Here is a 22,032-nt window from a genome sequence, read left to right on the forward strand (position 1 = left end):
TTATGACTTGTTGACCCACAATATAATCTCTCCTTTCTTTCCATTCAGCTGACACAACAAACAGAGGCAGAGGTCATGTGATTAGACTGCTTTGCATAGAGTCAAAAACAAATGTCTGCTTCCCCATGTGACAGCCAGAGGGGTCGCTGCGTAATCTTTTTTAGCGCGATTAGATTAAGCAATAAGTAATTACTGCTGATGCAAAACACTAAAACTGCCATTAATGCTGTACAGTATGTGCCTACAGCAATACAGGGAAAAGCCTTGAGGTCAAGGGTTTACTGTAAATCACTTCCTTGTTGTTTCCAGAGAGGTGCAAGGTGTACTTAGCTGGAAAACGCATGAGGAAAAAAAAGCTCATTGAGACCTTTGAGACTCCAGACACTATCAGGAAAATCAGAAATGGTCTACTGACTTGAATTTTTCAGTCCACCTCAAAAAAATAAGATAAAAAAAAGATAAAAATCGAATTACCTTAAAGAAAACTGTTTACACTTTAACCTTGTTGTTTAACAATATGGAAAGAATGTCAACACGACAAATAGAAGAAACAGAAAGTCTGTGAAGGTGATTAAAGGAAACAGATTTCAGGTCACGGCTTTATTCAAACCAGTGTTGAGAATTTTGAAAGGAGCATAATCACTGACATGCTAACAAAAAATGTAGCCTTTCCAGTGAGCAAGTTATTCACAAGTGTATCGTTGTTGTCAAAGACTGCTTAGCAAAGCTAAGCTAAACACAGCTAAGCTAAGCTACTCTTACTCTCAAGTCAATTATTAAATTATTTTAAATTGGTTTGTTTGTAATAATTAAATATTTATCTAAGTCTAGTTTTCTAGCTTTATTTAGTACAAATGTACCTTAGTATCACTGCTAGACCACTTTCTGATTCACCTTGGTTCTGAAAGTATGTTTATTTTTTAGGTAAGGATTTTTAAAAAGTCAACCTAGGCTCTTTCTGAAAATGTACTACTATATATATTTCTGGAGAGTGCCAAATACGTCCCAGGAGGTTTTTTTTTTTTGCAGTTTTTGTTTTTACGAATCTACCAGAAGCCGCTGTTTACTCTTTCAGATGTCAAATTTCTCTCGCGAGTGCCATTCGCGCCTGCTGTTCTTGTGTAAATCCACCAGAGGCTGCTGTCGATTGAATGACTGAATGATCGATTGATCGACTGACCCATCCTCCTCCTTCCCTAAACCCAACCAATAGTGTTTTCAAAAGCAGTGATTTACCCGTCATACTGCACCATAGCGTTCATTTAAAAACAAAATGCAGCCATACGTATTTCTGGCTACATAATCCATGATTTTCAAAAATGTATTTAGATCTGCATTTACAGAATGAGCCAGTGTTGTAAAAATTCTTTGTTTAGTAGTAACACAAGCCATGAACAAAAACAAACCAGCTGTGAGGTGAAATCTTATCATATCTTACAAAGCCACATCTTATAACTAGTTAATAAATCTTAAATTGTGTCGTCAAATTTGACAATCCACTCTTATGTCTGTTTCCAAGCTGCTAATGAGTTAGCCTAAACAAAATGGATAAACAAACTAAAAACATAAGACATTTGTCACTTGAACAAGTAACCAGTAATTCTCCATGATGTTTTGTTGGACTCTGTAATGGTACACTATAAAAATGTGATGACAAAAAGTCACGAAAACAAATATTTGTATGTCACTTGAACTTATAATCAGGTTTCAACTATTTAATACACATATGCTGGATAAGTTGGCGGTTCATTCCACTGTGGCGAACACTGTTGAATAAAGTGACTAAGCCGAAGGAACATGAATGAATTATTTAACTAAAACATTTAAGGCGGCAAGATTTTATCTAAAGTGTATTTCAGTGCAGTTCATGTTCGCAGTCTGTAATTAAGTTTTTTTTTTGTCACATTAAATATCTTTCTCATATTAAATATCTTCATTCTTCATTTAATCCTTAATAAATGTAATGCAATGAGGCCACAAAATGAATGCATTACGCCATAAGAGCTTAAACATGCAATGTACTATAGTACATATTCATGGAAAACTTGCACAAACTCCAGTCATTTTTTTTCATTTCTTGGGTCAAGAAAGAGAGCTTGTTATGTACATCCTCCCTTTTTCACAAAAACATCTGCAGTGTATACTACAGGACACTGTTAAGGATGCTTTTCTGTCACACTTTAATATGCTGTTCTAAGTTCTGTAAGTTCTTCAAGTTGGCCAAAAATGAGGCAAAACATAATGAGCAAAAATGCTGATTGCTGTAGGCTTAATCCTTTATGACCTGGCATATACAAAAAAAAATAGGTGTGATGTGACCACATGCTTTGTCTGGGTGTTAAGAATAATCGCGTTAAGAACATTCATGCAAGCGCACAACAGTACTTTGTGCAAATCTGGTAAAAATGAATGGCAATCAACATCAAAAAGCCTTGTTTTGCCCATGTTTGCGTTCCTATAAGTCTGTGACATCATGTGGCTGCTATGTATACCTTGTTTTTGTTCATGTTCTCATGACACGTCCTATAACAATCACATGTTTGCTTAGTAGGCAGAGAATTGGTTGTCTTTAGAGTCTGTATAAACATTTGACCACACAAGCATTTACACAATGAAAGCAACTTTTGGAAGTGGTGAAAAATGGATAAGGTCAAAACATATTACACTCGCTTGCTAATGAATGTAATGTCTAATGATCAATGTCAATGCATCTCAGCACCGGCTGTAAATTGTAACAACCAATTCATATCTAGCAAGGTTATAGCTTCACAATAGCTTCCCCAACTGTTGACAGGAATGTTCAGAACAGGAAGCATTTCAGAAGCTGACTATGGATCAGCAAAACATGCAAGCAGGACGTATAATTACTCAGCATTTTGCCACAAGAATTAAACACACACAAAGGAGTTTAGTGTTATTTGCCACTGCAAGCCCACTGTTGTTCAGATGAGTACAGTAACTGCTTTTATCCTCCAACCCGCTCACCTCTGGCCCTTGCAGAGGGTTTCTCATCCCGTGGGCCTGTCCTGACAGGCCACATTCCACACATTTCCAACCAAGCTTTGCACAGCCCCACTGTCATCTCACCACGCATACTCTTGTCACTCTTCCTGTGTCCCCGGGGCACTAATGGTAATTGGGTTCAAGTCTGTTTTCGAATTAAACAACCGTTAGACAGCTTCTGCTTTTTTTCTGTTACAGAATCACTCAATCTTTCTTTAAAAACACAACAATATTGCTGTTTGGCACCACATGCACCAGTTGTGTACTGAATTGGTCTGTTTCCACTAAGTTTTACAGTACAGGTAACCTTCATCAGGCTTGCGTTTTCACTGCCAAAAGGGTACCAATGGTGGGAGTGGTGTACGACAGAAAGTTTCAGTCTATGTCATTCTCGCTCAAGAAAATGTCAAAGTAAAGTTGTGCAGGTCAATCACATATCGTATGAGAAGCACTTCTCACAAAACAGATGCTTTATAGACATAAATACTTGTGTATAAATGTTCATTATTAACCTTTCTGTGAACAGGATTTGATTTGTAACATCTGCAATTATTTCAAATAAATAAATAAATGCAACATACAGTATATGAACACACACACACCCTTACAGTCTCTGATATGTTACCAATTACAGAAAAACTACACACAGCATACGATTAGTCATTATTTGGGTTCAAAAACAACAGGCAATATAGCCCACAGTCTGTGTAAACCTCTCATCTGCATCTTTAATCTGCACCAGCACATGTAACCTCTGTTAGAAAGTATTTACGTCATTTCGAGTTCATAATAGTCTAAAAGGCAACGACAATAATTAAACATGGCAGTTTATTCATGTTTTAGGTTGCTGAAGGAGTCATTTGCTCCTTTGTTTTGTCTGGTTTCTCCTTTGTTTTTTTCACGCATTACTCTCACGTTTGTCCATTTCTGAAAGGATCGGGTGTCAGAAGCACTTCGATAATCAGCTGCATGTTATCATCATCAGCTTAAGAAGTTTAATATTTTAAATATAAACACACGGCTCGCGCGAGCAAGAAAGCGAAACCGCTAGCACTTAAGACAGCCTTGTTAAAACTACGGAGCACAGGGTAATTCTGCTCTTCTTCTTGGTTTTGTGGCTGTTCATCAAGATGACGACAAGGTTTGTTTGAGCTCGAGTCGACCATGGCTCTTTATTATATGTATATAATATTACGCTGTGATGTCTCGGCTGTGTTTTTAAAAATGGCGGTTCCCTTGTTTTCATTCTTCTGCTTGTTCTTGAGCTAGTGACGTATTTCTGTAAATCAATAGCGTTCAGGTGCTCGTTTTGCTCTGCCTTTTGGTACCCTTTTGTTGTGCTAAATAACCTTTCCGAAAGGGTACCCAAAAGGTGGTACTGTACAGTTCGCTTTTAGGTACCTTCTGACAGTGGAAACAGACATAAAAGCATACCAAACCGCACTGGACCATACACTCTCAATAATAAAGGTACGCGAGCTGTCACTGGGAAATTTGTACCTTAAAGGTCCATATTAATACCTCAAGAGTACATATTAGTACATAAAAAAACAAAAGTGTTCCTCTTAAAATTTTTAGATACTAATGTGTACTTTTGAGGTACTAATATGGACTCTAAGTACAAATGTGTACCTTTTGAAAAGGTACAACCCCAGTGACAGCTCTCGTACCATTGTTTCTGAGAGTGTACCATACCACTCAGTGGAAACGGGCCATAAGTGAAGCCGCAACATACATGCAATGAGATGCTAAAGAGATTGTTCAACCAAAATATCAAATTTGCTTGCCATTTCAACACCCTCAAGTGGTTCCAAATCTTTATGATTTTTTCTGATAAACATAAAATAATATTTTAATATATTGGTGGAAACCAGTAGCCTTTGGCATCCTTAGTAGGAAGTAAAACTTTTAAAGTATATGGCTACCAGTTTTCAACATTCTTCAATACATGTTGTGTTTAACAAAAGAAAGAAACTTTAAAAAGGTTGGATCAAAATAAAAGGTATTTGAGTTACTATACTACTATACTAGACTTGAGTCTGAACTGCAATAAACTGGAAATCAAAAGTGATCATTGAGAAATGTTAAATACATTTGATAAATAATAAACACAAAATAGAATCCTAAAATCTAGTTGGATTCAGGCAGATTTAGAAAAAGAAAGTGTGCTATAAGCCTGGTGTTTATATGTATGCCTTTACATATTTAATTGCATACTACTGTATGAACTGTGCTTCCACTTAAAGAGATTGTCTCACACACACCCAAGACATTCTAAACCAGCTTTAGTAACACTACACCTGTAGACAATGGCCGCAGATACAGTGACATTTAGTGTCTGTTGTTGCTTTGGAAGTCAACAATAACATCCTTCCAGTCAGACAGGTCATCAGGATGAAAGAGAAATGAAAGAAAAAGTTGATCAACAGGAACGAGAGCCATGTGTCAGGACGTACCGGCTGTGACTTTATCCACTGTGACAGGCTAGACAGTCCTGTGCAAAACAAGGATTGTTCTGTCTTGTTGCTTCAGCCTTAATTTTTTTTCCCTCTCTCTCTTCTTCTTCTCTCTCAAACTCAAACATCTTCTTTCCATTCTCTTTTCACCTCTTACTCAGCAAATATTAAGTGCACTTTGTCAGATAACTTGGCTGGAGTGATGCCCAGATTAGCTAGGGAAGGCTTTATCATACACAGAAGATGCAGTACAGGAAGAGACTTAAAATGCATAAACATCAGCGCATGTGTGACAACTGCATTCTATATTAATATATGGTAGACCTTTTCTGAAACAACAACAAAAAAACTAAACTTAATTTAATCCAGCTATGTTCTTTGTTGAGTTTTAATTATGTTAAAATTAAAACTCATAAAAATGTTGAGTCATGAAACTGTACAAGAATCAGGCAAAAACATAGCAGGATAGCAGCAATATGACATCAAGATCAAAATGAAATGAAGATCTCTTTAGTCTATAGTTTCTTAAAAAATAATAAGAGCTTTGGAAAAATCCTCAAACCTAGAAAAGCTCCCAAGTCATTTTCCCTAACAGCTCCAGTGAAATCAAGCTAAAGCATAATACCTTCTTGTAATCCCTGGACAGGGTCTGTCACAATTCACAGTTTAGTTTTTTTTCTATCAAATATTAAAAAACATTAGCAAATATTAATTGCACATAACCACAACTGCAGAATAAAATTAAATACATTAAATGCTATAATAACAAATTAATTAAATTAAAAATGTATGACAAACAAATGAAAAACAAAATAAAATAAATTATTACATTAAATTAAATTGAAAAAAAATTTAAAGAAAAAATGTAATTAAATATCAAGGCAAAGGTTACATTAAAAAAAAACTTTTACCTTTTCCTCAAATTCTGTTTTACTCATGTAAGAAGTACATTTTCCTAAATTGTAGAACATAATAGTGAGTATGAGTACAGTAATATCGATAATAGTAATATAATATATGTCTCACAATTTCGAGTTGTTGTGTAGACACTGTGATCATCTGCGTGTACTGTACATGATATAATAACGTGATAAAATGCTAGTGAAGTGACTGTCAAAGCAGGTCTGGAGATGAACTACATGTGTTCATGTCCTCATAGTGAGGTAACAGATGTCCTAAACATCCAGAGTATCATGCATGCTTTAACAAACATGCCACTCATTAACGCTGACATGCAAAACATCCAGACGTCATATTAAACATCTTTTTGTGGCTCAATATTAACAGGCACTAGTCCACGTTGTGTTTAGATTAGATCTTCAGCACTACTTTTTGATTTATACATCTAAATTGATTTGAATTCTAATGCTAAATTCATTTTCATGACTGAATTCCATCTGTTTTACACATCACAGAAATCATAGAGCACAGCAGTCCCTATAAACCACAAAGTGCCAGTTAAAACAGATCAAGATCTTGAAATATTCGACTTGCTTTGTTTGCCACAATTTACAGACATGTTTTAATAAAATAAACTGAAATGAAATAAAATAACTAGACATTAAAAGATAAAACAGCACAAGTAAATATTATCTGCATACAGCCGCACTGCCAAAACATTTAGATGAGTTATTGCAGACAAACTCAGAGGCCAATGTTTATGTTCAGTTGCCTGGATGCTGTACATGACGGTTTCCAACATAGAGTCAACAAGAGCATTTCTGGGGTGCAAATGTCATTATAACACAGCGCACAGGGACTGCTCTGAGAATTCCTGACAAATCTCATTTTCTCTCAGGCTGCTGAGAACAGGGCATTTTGGGGTTGCGCTCTTGATGTATACTGGCCATGTGTTAATCTGTTTTATGGCTGCAAGCATGCCATTTCCACCTGCCTGAAGCATCTAAAATTCATTCAATTCTACAGCCTAAATGGGTTCACACTGACAGAAAAAAAAATCAGATAAGTTGGTTTCTAGCAGGCATTTCTAGTCTATTTCTCTTCGTTCCCATTGGTAGTCACTGAATTCATTGTTTATTTCAATAATGTTATCCTCTGTTGTCAACTTTGCCACGTTACTAATGATAAATGTTGATGATTGTCATTGAAAATGAATCAGTTCCACTCAATTTGTTGCTATAAATCAATGCTTAACAGCCACAAAGGAATAGCCATTGCACATTGATATTATAGAGCATAAAACAGTGAGGTTTGGTTGATGAAACCAGCTTTTATTGCCAGTAAATACTAATGCCAAACAAACTCTCATTTAAAAAAGGGGGTTGAGCAAAGCAATTGATAAATAATGAAAATATACCAAATGATAATGATTACATTACTTTCTGAAAGTCTCATTCAATGTCCTAATCCCTTCGAAAGGTTTAACCTCAAGAGTAATCATCTTGGAAAGCAAATAGTGTCAATTACTTGTCCCCTTAGAAATCTGCTTTTCTACCATTGGGCAAAACAGTTCTCTTTGCTTAATTGAACCAGGTAACTAAGCACAGATATGGTTCAAGGGTGCTTATAAAAAAATGTAATTGGAATGTAATACAAATCCGCCAGTTGCTAATTGATAAATGTAAACAGCACTATATTCGATGATCAGATATTCCTGTTTTGGTAACTACTATTTTTTTCTGATATTAACTAGCCTTTAATATGGCGGTCATGATTATTCTCACTCTAAATGCCCTTCTCAGGTAGATTTGTGACGTTTTTGAATGCAGCAATAGCATTCACTGTCCAAGCCAGCACAATTATTGGGTAATAACCCACAGTGAAGTCCACAAACATGGCCAGTCCAAACCAACTGTGTGATTTAGAAGGGAACCAACATTTCCCATTCTGCAATCCAAAAGATCTAGATTATGGGTGCCTGTTCCTGGAAATCTACTGTCCTGCAGATTTCAGCTCCAACCCTGATCAAACACAACTAAACAAGCTAAGTCAAGCTGCGGTCACACTGCACTTTTCTCAACATAGGCTTCCATTCATATGCACGCGAATGCAGCGGACTGAAAACGCAAGCGTGTGCAACAAGTTTGCTCGCTTTTTTTTTTACATCTAATCATCGTGTTTAATCCCGTGCCGTTTATCAGTGCCATACGACAGAATTTCTCTAACTCAAACTCTAGTGTGACTGCAGCATCAGACCTAAAGCAGCATTTGGCAATTACAGATAGGTGCGCTTGATCAAGGTTGCAGCTAAACTCTGCAGGAAGGTAGATCTCCAGGGCAGAATTGGGCACCCCTGATCTAGATTTACTTTTAAGGCTTTTAAATCAAAACAGCTGTCCATTGTTTTCATATAAATTTTTAATCGAACAGATTTTTAAAATCAAGATTTGTATCTTGTATTTGTACTCCCCAGACGGAGGAGTTTAATTATCTTGGAGTTTTTATCATGAGAGAGAGAAAGATGGAACATGAGATCGACAGGCGAATTGGTGCAGCGGCAGCAGTAATGCGGTCTATGTACTGGTCCGTTGTGGTATAGAAGGAGCTGAGTTGAAAGGCAAAGCTTTCAATTTACCTGTCAATCACCATTCCTACTTTCAACTATGGTCATGAGCTTTGGGTCATGACTGAAAGGACAAAATCTCGGATACAAGCGGCCGAAATGAGTTTCCTTCGATGGGTGACAGGGCGCACTCTTATGGATGGGGTGAGGAGCTCGGAGTAGAGCCGCTGCTCCTCCACATCAGGAGTAGTCAGCTGAGGTGGCTCGGGCATCTGTTTCGAATGCCTTCTGGAAGCCTACCTGTCCAGGCATGTCCCACCGGGAGGAGGCCTAGGGGTAGACCCAGGACACACTGGAGGGACTATGTCTCTCGGCTGACCTGGGAATGCCTTGGGATCCCCCGGGAGAAGCTGGAGGAAGTGTCTGGGGAGAGGGAAGTCTGGGATTCTCTCCTAAGACTACTGCCCCTGCGACCCGGCCCAGGAAAAGCGGCAGAAAATGAATAAATGAATGAATGATTTGTATTTTATGACAATATATTGGTTATAGGTTTCCAGATACAAAGTATCAGCAAAAGCTCCAAATAGGTGCATCGTTAACTTGAACATTAGATGTTACATAAAATCATGACGTTTTCATTTAGGCTTTTTTAAATAACAATGATTTCATTACTTTCTGAAAATATCGTTCAAAGGGTTTAACCTCAAGAGTAATAATCTTGCATCATCTTGCATTCCTGTAAGCAAAAAAATTGTCAATCACTTGTACCCTTTGAAATCTGCTTTTTCACCATCGGGCTGAATGGTTCCCTTTGCTTAACTGTTCCATTCTGTCCTGAACCAGGCAGCTCAGCACAGATATGATTTCAATTTCCATTGTAGCTTATAATAAAATATAATGCAAATGCGCTAATAGCTGCCTTGGTAATGCAAGTGTAAACAGCAATTTAGACGATTAGATTAGATTAGATTAGATTCAACTTTACTGTCATTACACATGTACAAGTACAATGCAACGAAATGCAGTTTAGGTCTAACCAGCAGTACAATAGCAGCAAGTGCAGGATACAGGTATAAGTTATAAAGTACAGTTATAGGAAAATTATGGTGATATTTACAGATGGATTTACTATTAACATTATGACCAGATATTCCTGTTTTGAGAAAATATTTTTGTTGTGATATCTACTTTTTAATAATAAACAAACCAATAGCACCCTTATGCATAGCCAGCTATGGAGAATATGTCAGCCAAGCAATGTCATGTGAGCACATGCACCTTCACTCGTCTTACCATGTCTAGAATTGCAGACAGATTCAAGATTTGTATTTTCCAACAAAAAATTAATTATCATTTTCCAAATACAAAGTATCTGCAAAAGCTCCAAATTGGCGCATCATTAACTTTAACATTAGATGTTACATGAAAAGGATGATTGCATTTTTGGCTTTTTTGACAGCTGTTTTTGAGGAAAAATGTTATTTTTATTGTGTTTTTGCAATACTTCACACACAGAGACACACACATACACACATTGTGGTCTCAAGTGGAACATATCTGTTGGGACTTTCCCCTATACAACTTGTATCAAACCAGCACACACTTCACATACAATAAATGCGAAGAGCTGGGTGAAACTAAAATAGCTTCCTAAATCAACATCGAGGAGAGACGCACCGGGGAACCATTGAGTGCTTCACCACAATGAGGAGACTCTCAGACCTGGAGAGTGAGATATGGAGTGAAGCTTTCTAAAGAGGTGTTGAGTAACACTACGACTGTGAGAAAAGCCCTTCATTAATCATGAGGGTGGTGGTAGCTATCAGGCTAACGGCTATGTCTCCCCCTCACGTTTTAAAGAACACAGTATCTGGATGGAAGAGCGAAGAGAGCTGGATTGCGCAGACAAGGCCAGGGATTCCTCTGTCGTGAACCCAAAAGCCGGGGTTCAGATTCCACACTCCCTCCTGTCAGGGGTAATTTAGAAGGAAAAACAGGAGGAGAAGATGAAGAGGTTTGAATTGCTGCTCCCCCTTGCAGACAGCCTGTCAAACATGTTCTGCAGACAATGAGACCACCACCATCCCCCCTCTCAACACTTGCACAAACTGCATACACAAGCACACACACAGACACACAACGGCCAAAAGCACAAGCATTCCTCTCCACGCTGACACTCCCATGTGAGGGGCTATGCAGGACAAACTGGGTTCAACTGAATGGTGATCATTTTATCAGTGGTTCATATTCCTACCCCACACCCAACACTAAACCACGGTCAGATGGTTGAATTTAAATGACTGGCATCTACATCAATCGGTTTCCAAGTAGATTTTTGAGAGATGCACAATATAGGTTATTAGCCAATGTAAGAGTTAAAGGTTCAGTTCTGGGTGTTTAATTGTGTAAGCTTATTTCTCCCATTGTATCCTTCAGATTACCTTTGGTCGGTTTTAATCTCATTAATAAAATAAGGATGAAATTATGTTCATTGCCTATGGCTTGAAATAAACAGAAGCTTAACAGGTTTGCTGTGCTAGTAACGAGAATGAAAACCATGAATGCGGGTGCTCTGATCTGCTCATCAAATGAATGAACAGTGGAATCCGAGACAGAGAAAGACATCGCTAATTTGAAGTTGATGAATTATCATGTTGTAAATCCAGCAGCTCTGATCTCTCCAGTCTCCACTAAAGTGCAGATTAACATGGTGGTGCCCATCACCTGCCATAAATCAACTAATATGAACGTTAATGAAAATAATGAAATGACAAATAACTTATTCTTACACATATTTGAGAAATTTCACAATACATTTAGTATGTTTTCTGGCTATTTTCATCACCATATTATCACATCACTAAAACCAGATTACTGAACATGCACAATATACTGACACTGAGGAGATTAAACTGTTAAATTTGGAAATCCAGCACATTATAACAAAAATGAAATGTTGGTCAGTTTTTATCTTTTTGACTTAATTTTAGTCTCTTATTTTGAAAATGATATGGCATGCTGGTGTGGTCACTGTTACTATCTAATGATATTCATGTCATTCCATCGTTTCTCATCTTTGTTTTGGGAGAAAAAAGCACATTAATGAAAATTGTCACCCCTTATGTTCCTTGATCAAATTTACTTTGCTGTCAAGTAATGCATAAAGACAAAAGTGAATCACAGCTAAAATACTAAAACCACACTTGGCCAATCACCAACAGGGCAGTCCTATAAAAATGCAGATAAAATACAACATTGTTTGCTAAATAGGTTATGTTTTGTTGTTTTGTTTTGTTTTGTTTTTTTTTTGCAATGTTAAATAAAAGAGCAAGTGTGTCTATGCATTTACATTCCAGTTTTAGTTTTTTGTTTGTTTTTTGTATTTGGAATCAAGAAAAGGGATTGTGAGCTGGCAAACGTTTTTGGTAATTCAGACCCTAATAATTTAATACAGTGCAATATAACCTTTAGCAAATTTCAAGTATTAGTAATAATAATAATAATAATAATACATTATGAGTGACGCGGTGGCGCTGTAGGTAGTGCTGTCGCCTCACAGCAAGAAGGTTGCTGGTTCGATCCTCGGCTGGGTCAGTTGGCATTTCTGTGTGAAGTTTGCTTGTTCTTCCCGTGTTCGCGCAAGTTTCCTCCGGGTGCTCCAGTTTCACCCAAAGTCCAAAGACATGTGGTAAAAGTGAATTTGGTAGGCTAAATTGACCATAGTGTATGGGTGTAAATGGGTGTGTATGGATGTTTCCCAGAGATGGGCTGTAGCTGGAAGGACATCTGCTGCGTAAAAAACGTGCTGGATAAGTTAGCGGTTCATGCCACTGTGGTGATGCCAGATTAATAAAGGGACTAAGCCGAAAAGAAAATTAATGAAATTATTACGATTTTTAATACCAAAATCTGTAATATTTAATTAGCCAACACAGATACTGCATCTGATATTTTGTGCATCCCTTCAATATAGGATGAAAACCTTAAAAGGGAATTGTAGATGGTGCCAATGTTCCAGTTGAAAGAGCTAGAGCCCTAAACTGATGAGTCAATGTAACACACATTAATGAGCTCAAAGACAGCAGGCATGCTTGGAGAGGGTAGTCTGAACTTGCCTAGGCTTGGAGGCCACAAAGGTTGTTAGCCCTGGATAAGAAAGGGAAGGGGTTCAGCGGAGTGATACTTGTGAACTTTAAATCCCTGAATGACAGGAAATGACACCTTGCTCAGATGTGTGGTCACTCACAGATCGCACTGAATGCTAATTTGGTCCTATATTTCCCTTGAGACATCCTAATGAAACGCGAGTTTCGGTGAAGCACAAAGGATATATGCATTGCGTCTATGATAATAGAAATCTTACAATTTAAACACTTTAAATACAGAAAATAGACAAAAATAGATACATTCAGTAATGTCAGAGCATTAAGCAACATGTGTAGCAAACCATAGCGCTGAGCATGCCATCCGTCCCTCCCTTGCCCTGCTGTTGCCATGGCAACCAGTACATGTATTGCCGGCCGGCATTAAACCCTCTTTTTTTCATTAATCCAAGGACAACCGCCAAAAATATTTGTCATTACATCTAATGACTTCTGATTAAAAACGATCAGATAATCTTGCGAAATCTGTCACCATCTTTAATCATAAAAAATGAGATGCTGCAATCCAGAGGGTGAGCCACACCCACTTATTTAAAAAAAACGTTTAATATTTAAATGAACTATTAGCGTATGAGACAGCTGATAGGTCAGCAGGAAACTCCCATGACAACGCCCCGAATGTTCACATTAATTATGAACAACTCCTCCCAGATCTTTACACCAAAAAAAGACACTGATTAACAAAGAAGAAAAAGGTGAAATAAAGGACAAAAGAGAGAAAGCTGATGTGCTAAACTGAACCCAGATACCTAAGGGTCCGGTAGTGTTGAAAAAGCCGATTTAACAGCAGATTTCAAACCAAAAGACCACAAGTCATCTCAATATGACATGTCAGAGCCTGAAAGAAACATTAAAAGGCTGGAATAAGGCAACCAAACAACTTGTTCTTCTTTCATCACATTCAATAAGAGAGGAAGCATGCTCAAGAAAATCAATACAGAGAGGAAAGACTTGACAATTTGTGATAAGACAACAAAAGCGGGTTGCTTCCTCACAGATCTCTCACATTAAAATGGATCCATGCAATATAAATAGATTTTTTATTATTTTTATGCACAACTGAGGAGAGCTTCAAGTCTTCTCATCACAGCCAAAGCTGAAACCGGTAGAAATGCTAGCATGTTTTCAGCACCGCAGAGCCGTACACGTCCACAAGCTCCCAGAGAGAACGCACACCTGCCCTTCAAAGCTTTACAAGCTATTAAAACCGCTCAGCTGCCGTCACAGCCAAAGATCTACACAGAAAACCCAACCAGAATTCTTCATTCAGACTGTCATTAGATGGAAAACCTCTGCTTGTGTTAACTTACCCTTTATGTCTTTGCTTACAGTCCGTTTAATGTTACATCCCTCAAGAGGAAACAAGAAGGGCTCCAAGGATCAGAGCTAAAAATCTTGAAAAGCATCTAAATTTGAAGATGTCAATTCAGTCATTCTGAAAATAAACATGCTGTAGATCAGATCCAGAAAGCTTTCATATCCGAGAGCCGGCATGAGTGATCCTGAACCGGTAAACACACAAATGCTGCCTCTCTGTTCAGCAGCACAGCTCATACAAGCGCTCCACCTCCCCCTTGCCTTCGCATTTCTCTCTCTCTCTCTCTCTCTGAGGACACACACACACAGATGTTGCTATCCACAGGACACACCTCTTTTCAACACCCTGGCCTCTCATAGGACACAAAGAGAATCAGACTCCACCCACTGCTCTTCACTACCTCCCCCTCTTTCTCTCTGCCGCAGCACTGTTTACAGTTTGTTTAGAGAAGAGCTGTGAAATGGACAACCTAGGTGTGTGTGTATGTGTGTGTCTATACACCTACTTAACCATATTTTAGAAACAATTCTCACCCTAAATGTTAGCTAAATCTGACTTTTGAGGACAAATTTCATTAAAATATGTGTTTTTGTAAAACAATAAAAAAAACACAAGGTGATTTATTGTAATTATACAAATAAAATAACCACTTCTGTCCAGTCTACTTGCATTAACCCTTTAACAGGCATCTTAACCACCTGGTTGACCTTTTATCCATAAGTTATTACTATCACTTTATTTGCTAATTACTATTCAGTGTTGTGTCAGCATATTACTCAATACAAGATGTGGGCCAAAAAATATTTTCAAGGAGTGCACCTTAAATGGTTTAAATAAAACACGAAACCCTTTAATACTCTTACTTACTTGAATTTTCTTAATTTCTCTTGATTAAAATGTATGTTTTTTGTAACCTAAGCCTGAAACCAAATCTGTTCCTTGAAGCAATCTAATTCTGGCTAAACCTAATTTTAGAAACACAGTTACTTCCTTAAAAAATGCATAAGGTTTCTTTCATGTTGGTATTTAGTTGTAGTATTTATAACCAGCCATATAGAAAAACAATAGACGCCTATGGAATGCCTCCACTTAGATAATGTAAACATCTATGTGTGGCTGTGTGTCTATAAGGGAGGCTGTTTAAAAAAAGTCAGTGAAAGAGTCAGTGCTTTGAGCAAACTGAGCATCATCTTCACTCTTTTGTTCAGAGTGTGTAACTTGATGCATTCAGAGGACTCAAGCTAAAAGAAGAAAAAGTATAGAACTGACAAACCAAGAAAGCCAAAAAAAGGCACACAATCTATTAATCAATCTCTTCTGCAGAAAAGGACCAAAACTAAAGACCACGTTATGCTGTACGTAGGAAAATATATGTATTTATTTTTCAAACATATATGTGTTTGTCAAATAAATGACATTATCCCCTCCCCCTGATACCACCTGCCACTGCATTAGAAATTTGCATGCAAATAGGGTTAGAGTTAGGACTGTGACATACTTGGACATTGGACAAAAACATTTATTTAACAATATTCTTTATATACTACTGTACATTCAAGCCTGAAAATAATCATAACCCAGGGGTTGGGCTTGACTGTATATATTTGTGTAAGTGTTTGTGCATTTTATTTGCATTTAAAAAAATTTGCATTGTGGTTTTTACAAAATAGCAAAAGTTGAAAGTTAATGCTGATATATAAGTAAATATGTTTTAAACTGTTCAAAGAATCGGAGATAATAAGATTTTCCTTTAAGAAATTAGTACTTTCATCCAGCAAACTATCAAAGGAAAATATCAAATTGAGATATTTTTTTGACAGATATTGCGATTGTAATTTAATTTGCGATTAGTTTTGAGGTCAAGCTTTGGCTCCATAATCTGCAAGCCGTGGCATCAATTCTGCGACAGCTATTAAAAATGACCTGTTTTTGTTCAGTGTCTGTGACTTTAAAACCAAAATATTCCCATGTTACAAACATGCAGTTTTTCTTTGATAGTAATTCATCTATTATTGCTTCTGAAGCAGCAGACGCCATCATCCCACTTCATGCTTTCCTGTTTGTTTTCTTTTTTCTTTTTGTGGGCATTTCACATAGTTTGCGCAATTCTGATTGGGGCAGAATGAAAGTGTGCTCCTTTAATTGGTTAGTAAAGGCTGATTTATACTTCTGCGTCAAACACCGGCGTAGGCTACGGCGCTGACGCATAGCCCTTCGCCGTGGCCGTCGCCGTCACTGACGTGCACCTCTCAAAAATTGTAACTACACGTCGCAACAACGCGTAGCGCAAGCTCTGTGATTGGTCGGCTTGCTAGCGCCGACGAGTCTGGGCGGGACCGAGAGCCGCGCGAATGGCGCGAGCGATTGTTTACAAGTGTGGAGTCCCGTGAAGGAGCTCCGAATGGAAAGTTTTGTTCTGTGTTTATCTCATGGTTAAAGTTGTTGCACGTCTGCTGGTTCCTGCCTCAAAATGAGCGAGTTTGAGTCACTTGTACATCCAGGAAGTGTTCAGAATAGCAAAACAGAAGCGAAGAAACTCGACACAGAGGAACATTTACACCTCACTGCCCACTAGCGTTTCGGAAGTGTTAATGCAGACCAACGGAAACAGCGCGTAGAAGTATAAATGCACAGCTGCGCACGTTGCCTGCGCCGTGAGTTGCGCCGGTCACTTGACGCAGAAGTATAAACCAGGCTTAAGACTGTCACACACAGACTGCAGTCACACATTTGCTCAAGGGCAGGGGAAATAAAAAAATACACATATATTTCATATTGCAGCGTCTTAAGATAAACTAATCACAACATTTCAAATCATGATTGTGATTCAATGTTTTTATTAATCGCACAGCCCCAGTTTGAACTTTCTATTTATCTTTAAAAAATTAAAGAAAACTTTTTGGTTTGCCAAAGAACCCTTTAATTAACAGTTCTTTAAAGGAACAAAAAATATTTTAATAAGTTAAAGCACTTTTCCACTTAAAAGTAAGAATAAGAGTACAATCTAAAGGTTACATGGAAATTAAAGGAACTATTAATGCTAATAAAAAACTCTTTTTTTTTTATAAAATACATTTTAACTTCATGTGTCAACAAAATATTGTCAACACAGAATCAAAAGTTGATGCTGATCAAAATGTTTCATATAATTATTCTGTGTCAGCTTCTTCAGAAAAGTTCTCACCCGTTTGCTTTTGCATTTTGTCTAAACCTCACTATGTGTAGCGTCCATCTCTAACAGGACAAATGGTCCTACTTTGCAGCTTAATACCAAAAGCTTCAACAATTTTCATATTCAAGCAAGCAGTAAATGTGATTACTGGATTAAATAGCAAATTGAGGGAAATCTGATGGTAGGGGGTGTCAAATCTTTTGTTGATGTTTGGCCCAGGAGTCCATGTGACAGCTGCAGACATACTAACTGTGGAGAACAAGGAACAAAACACTGAAGCCACCCTCCCGTGGAGCTGAAGGAAAAGCTTGTCTGGAAGTAAACCCACAATCTCTGCTGACCCTTGCTAATAAACTGATGACAGCCTGAACACAGCGGAGCAAGTGTTGTACTTGTCAATCAACTGATTATAAGGCTGTTTGCTGTTCCGGTATGCCCTAGTTTTTTGTTTTCATCGACCCATTTTTACAAAACTTAAAAACACATACCTATGCATTCGATATGCTGGGGGGTTAGCTTAAATGAACACTTGAGGTAGTAATAAAACAATGTATGATGACAGGGCAGATAATATCAGATATTATCTATAACTGCTATCTACCAGCACTCAAAAAAATGATGTCAGCTGTTTGTTCAAACCACTTATTCAAAATGAGCTTCCTGAGTTTTTCTGGAACAACTTATTTGTTTTATGCTCAACTTATTAAAATTTGTAAAAACTACTGAGTTAACTTATAGCTGCAGTAGGTGATTGTCTTCGAAAACATTTTTTGATGTGCTGGTTGAAAGTCTCTTCACAGTCCAATCATGATGATTACAATGATCTAAATGATCTAAATGTATTAATATGTGCTTTTTATTCTGGGTAAGGCATAAGACTAAATGTTCATCCAATTAAAATTAGTCGGGCAGACAATTTCCATAATTCTGACAAGTAGCCCAAACTGTCTGTCAACAAATGTAGACTTGTACAATTGCGCACCTCTGTTCACGCAGATTCACCATTTGCGCATACACGTGCGCCGCAGTCAAGTGGACTTGAGTGACAGCGGTAAAAGCAAATGCTGACTAAAAACTTTTGAAAATCCTGAATCAATATTGGAGTTAGTTTTGCACACTGGAGTAAGGATGATACCATGGCTGAAGTATTTCTGTTAGACAGGTAATGTTGCTTTAGTCATGCAAAACTGATGTAGATTTAGTTGTTACGAATGGGCTATATGAACAGAAGTGTTGTTCAGCCATTCAAAACTTCCGGCAAAAGATTGATGTGACTATTTTAAATTTCATAAGCCTTTCATAGCATCAATAATGTCGATTTTTAATTTAGTTTAACAACAAAACAGAAGTAAATAATGCTAATCTGCCTAGCTTGCTTTACTGAGCTGGTTTAATATTCACATTGGTTCATTTTTGAACGATGACAATCTGTTACACAGTTCCTATATTGTTTACCACTACTCTGAATACAAACGAGTTAGCAGATCACCTACTGCACCTTTAATTCCTTCATGTTGTCCCAACAAAAATCGATTGTTTGGAATCCAGAATTTTTTACAGTGAGTGTGATAAGGACGTTCAGTGTGTGACATGAACATCTGCTAGATTTAAATCTGCTTTTCAGTAATGGTCAACGCTGAGTCACAGAAAAACATTGCTAATTTCAAGTTGGTTAAAATTTTAAATCCAGCAGCTACTATTTCTCCACTGCAGTAAAGACTAACATGGTGGTGCCCATCAACCCCCCAAAAACTAAGAGCATACTCACACTATGTACAGCTGCCTTGAACAGAGCCAAAGCCCCCTTGTCCTCCCTGACGGATCACTCACATTACATTTGGGCCTGGGCACAATTACGTCATTGATGCTGCGTTGTTCAGTAAGCGCTCTCGCTCAGCACAGTGGAGATTTCTTTAGTTATATTGTTTTAGTCGTTTGGTATGCAGTGACACGCAGTCAAATATTTCGCTGAACAGATCAGCCACTTTTGACGCTCATAAACAACCATAAAGTCATGGTGCTGCAGGATTTAGGAGGTTTGCTGAAGGTGCGCAGCTGTCATGCAGTGAGGGGTTTGCGTCTTTAATAAACTACGACAGTTTGCGTTCACTGAACGGTAAGAATGATTAATAAACCCATATGAAACAGTCCCTTAAAAGTCACGTCTCGCCTTCAGTTTCGGGCTTAGGCGCGTATAGCACTCAAACACAAGCCAAAGCCAAAGCCCAAGTGAACCACGCACAGGCACACCTCTTCCAATCTGGCCAGGGCCTGCCAAGTAAACCGTGCCTGAGCCCGATTCAGAGCACTCACACTTCTCAAGCGATCCGGGAAATGGGCATGGCACGATTCGGACAGCATAGTGTGAGTAGGCCCTTATTTGACTGTTATAAAGATAATTAAATGACAAATTACTTATTCTAACACATATTTAAGGAATTTTACAATATAATTAGGATTTTTGTATATATTTTCAGCACTGTAGTATCATATCACTATGGGTGCACTAACACTATTTTATTTTTACCGTGCCCAGGTGCATTTCCCGGTTTGTATGACAAGTGTGAGTGCTCTGAATTAGGCCCAGGTGTAGTTCAGTTGGCCAGCCCTGGCCCGGTTGGAAGAGGCGAGCCAGAGCACGGTTTGGTTTGGCTTTGGCGAGGTACGCTTGTAGTGTGAATGTAAAGTGCACCTGAGCCCGAAACTGAGAACGCAACGTCACTTTAAGAAACTTTTTTATATGGATTTATAAATTATTCTTGCTTTTTAATGAACGTGAACTGTCAGAGTTTATCAAAGATACAAACCCATCGCTGCACATGAACTGACACCTTCAGCAAACCTCCTAATACCTGCAGCACTATGATTTTTATGATCATTTATGAGCGTCAAAAATTGTGGATCTGTTTGGCAAAATATTGGACTGCATGTCACTGCATCCCAAACTACTAAAACGATATAACTAAAGCAATCTCTACTGTGCTGAGTGAGAGCGCTTCTCTTACTGTCTCTTACTGAACAGTCACATCATAAATGACATACAGTAAGTATGCTCAGGTTCAGAAGGCAAAATGCAGTGTGACTGCAGGCCATAGAGGGAGAAGTGAGGGGGAACAATCGTACTTCGGCATGGTTCAAGGCAACTCTAGCTCGTGTGAATACACCCTAAGATAAGATTGCTCTTGTGAACATGCACAATATACTGACATTGAGGAGAAGAAATGCTTGAATTTGGGAACTTTTTATTTTTTGTTTTATGTGCTCACAAAAGGATTTTCATAGCTTGATAATATTCTGATTAAACCACTGACAGCAAATGAACATTTTTAATCTTTTTTGATGAGCTTTCAATGTACGCATGGAGTGAGAGGGAGCTTTCAGATATCACCTAAAACAGTGTTTCTCAACCACGTTCCTGGAAGACCACCAACACAGCAGGTTTTGGAAGTCTCCTTTGTCACACCCGTTACAAATCTTTCAGTCTCTGCTAATAAGCTGATCATCTAAATCAGATGTGTTTGGTTAAGGAGACATGGAAAATGTGCAGAGCTGGTGGTCCTCCAGGATCGTGGTAGAGAAACACTGACCTAGAATATCTTAATTTGCATTCCGAACATGAATGAAGATCTCAGGGGTTTGAAATGACATCTGTCTTATAGGACATAAGATTTTTAAATATGTAATATTTGAGTTGATGATTGAGAGTTGTGTTGTGTTGATTTGTGTTGTCTGTTTTGTTCAGTGTATGCAAACGCGGGCCTAGGGTCCAAAACAAATTTCCCTATTAGAGACAATAAAGTGTATCATGTAAGTAAGTAAGTAAGTAAGTAAGTAAGTAAGTAAGTAAGTAAGTAAGTAAGTAAGTAAGTATGTAATAATAACATAATAATTTTTTTGGGTGAACTAACCCAGAAAGACATGCAGTTATAACATTATTGTAACACACATTGCCAAACAATGACACTTCATATCTTTTTTCCATGGTCCATGGAAGTCTATGGAAGTGTAGACTTCAGCCTATTGTATGAGACTGCATTTGGTCCCTGCGGCAAAGCTTTTACTCTATTGTTTATTTCCAGTTCATGAGGCTTGGTTAATAACTGACAGGCTGTGTAAAGAATATGCTAACATCTAGACTCTGTTCACCTGTTTAATCAGCCACACGGTAACATGACAGGCATCTGCTGTCTTCTCAAAAGAGCGCCGGCAGCTGCAAAAACAGACGAGTTTCATTTTTGTAGGGGCGGCCACTAGAGAAACATAATGAATATACGTACATGATGTTAGGTTGGTGGAAGATTGTGCCACAAATGCAACTATATACAAATAAATTATACAAAAATACATAAACAAAAATGACAATATATTATTTTATACAGGGCTGATAGTGGAAAAAATTCCTGAGCCTGAACTTTTTTTCCTTGCCCCTGAGGTGAGTAGGGGTGGGGGTACTATGT

General features: G+C 37.9%; 1 protein-coding gene across 38 annotated transcripts in view; it reads right to left on the reverse strand.

Moving 5' to 3' along the window:
- The window catches only part of daam1b (dishevelled associated activator of morphogenesis 1b), a 186,042-nt gene that overhangs the window by 112,250 nt on the left and 51,760 nt on the right, over positions 1 to 22,032 (reverse strand). For 21 of the 38 annotated variants that reach the window (XR_015517749.1, XR_015517745.1, XR_015517743.1 and 18 more), the window contains exon 1: positions 14,396 to 14,693. The exons of the other annotated variants lie outside the window; for them this stretch is intronic. The gene's annotated coding sequence lies outside the window, so the exon portion shown is untranslated. Of the gene's footprint in view, positions 1 to 14,395; positions 14,694 to 22,032 lie in introns of those variants that run through there. 38 annotated transcript variants of the gene reach the window in all.

The sequence above is a fragment of the Danio rerio genome, chromosome 20 (genome assembly GCF_052040795.2).
Source record: "Danio rerio strain M-AB ecotype USA chromosome 20, GRCz13ab, whole genome shotgun sequence".
In the NCBI taxonomy this organism is placed as follows: Eukaryota; Metazoa; Chordata; class Actinopteri; order Cypriniformes; family Danionidae; genus Danio; species Danio rerio.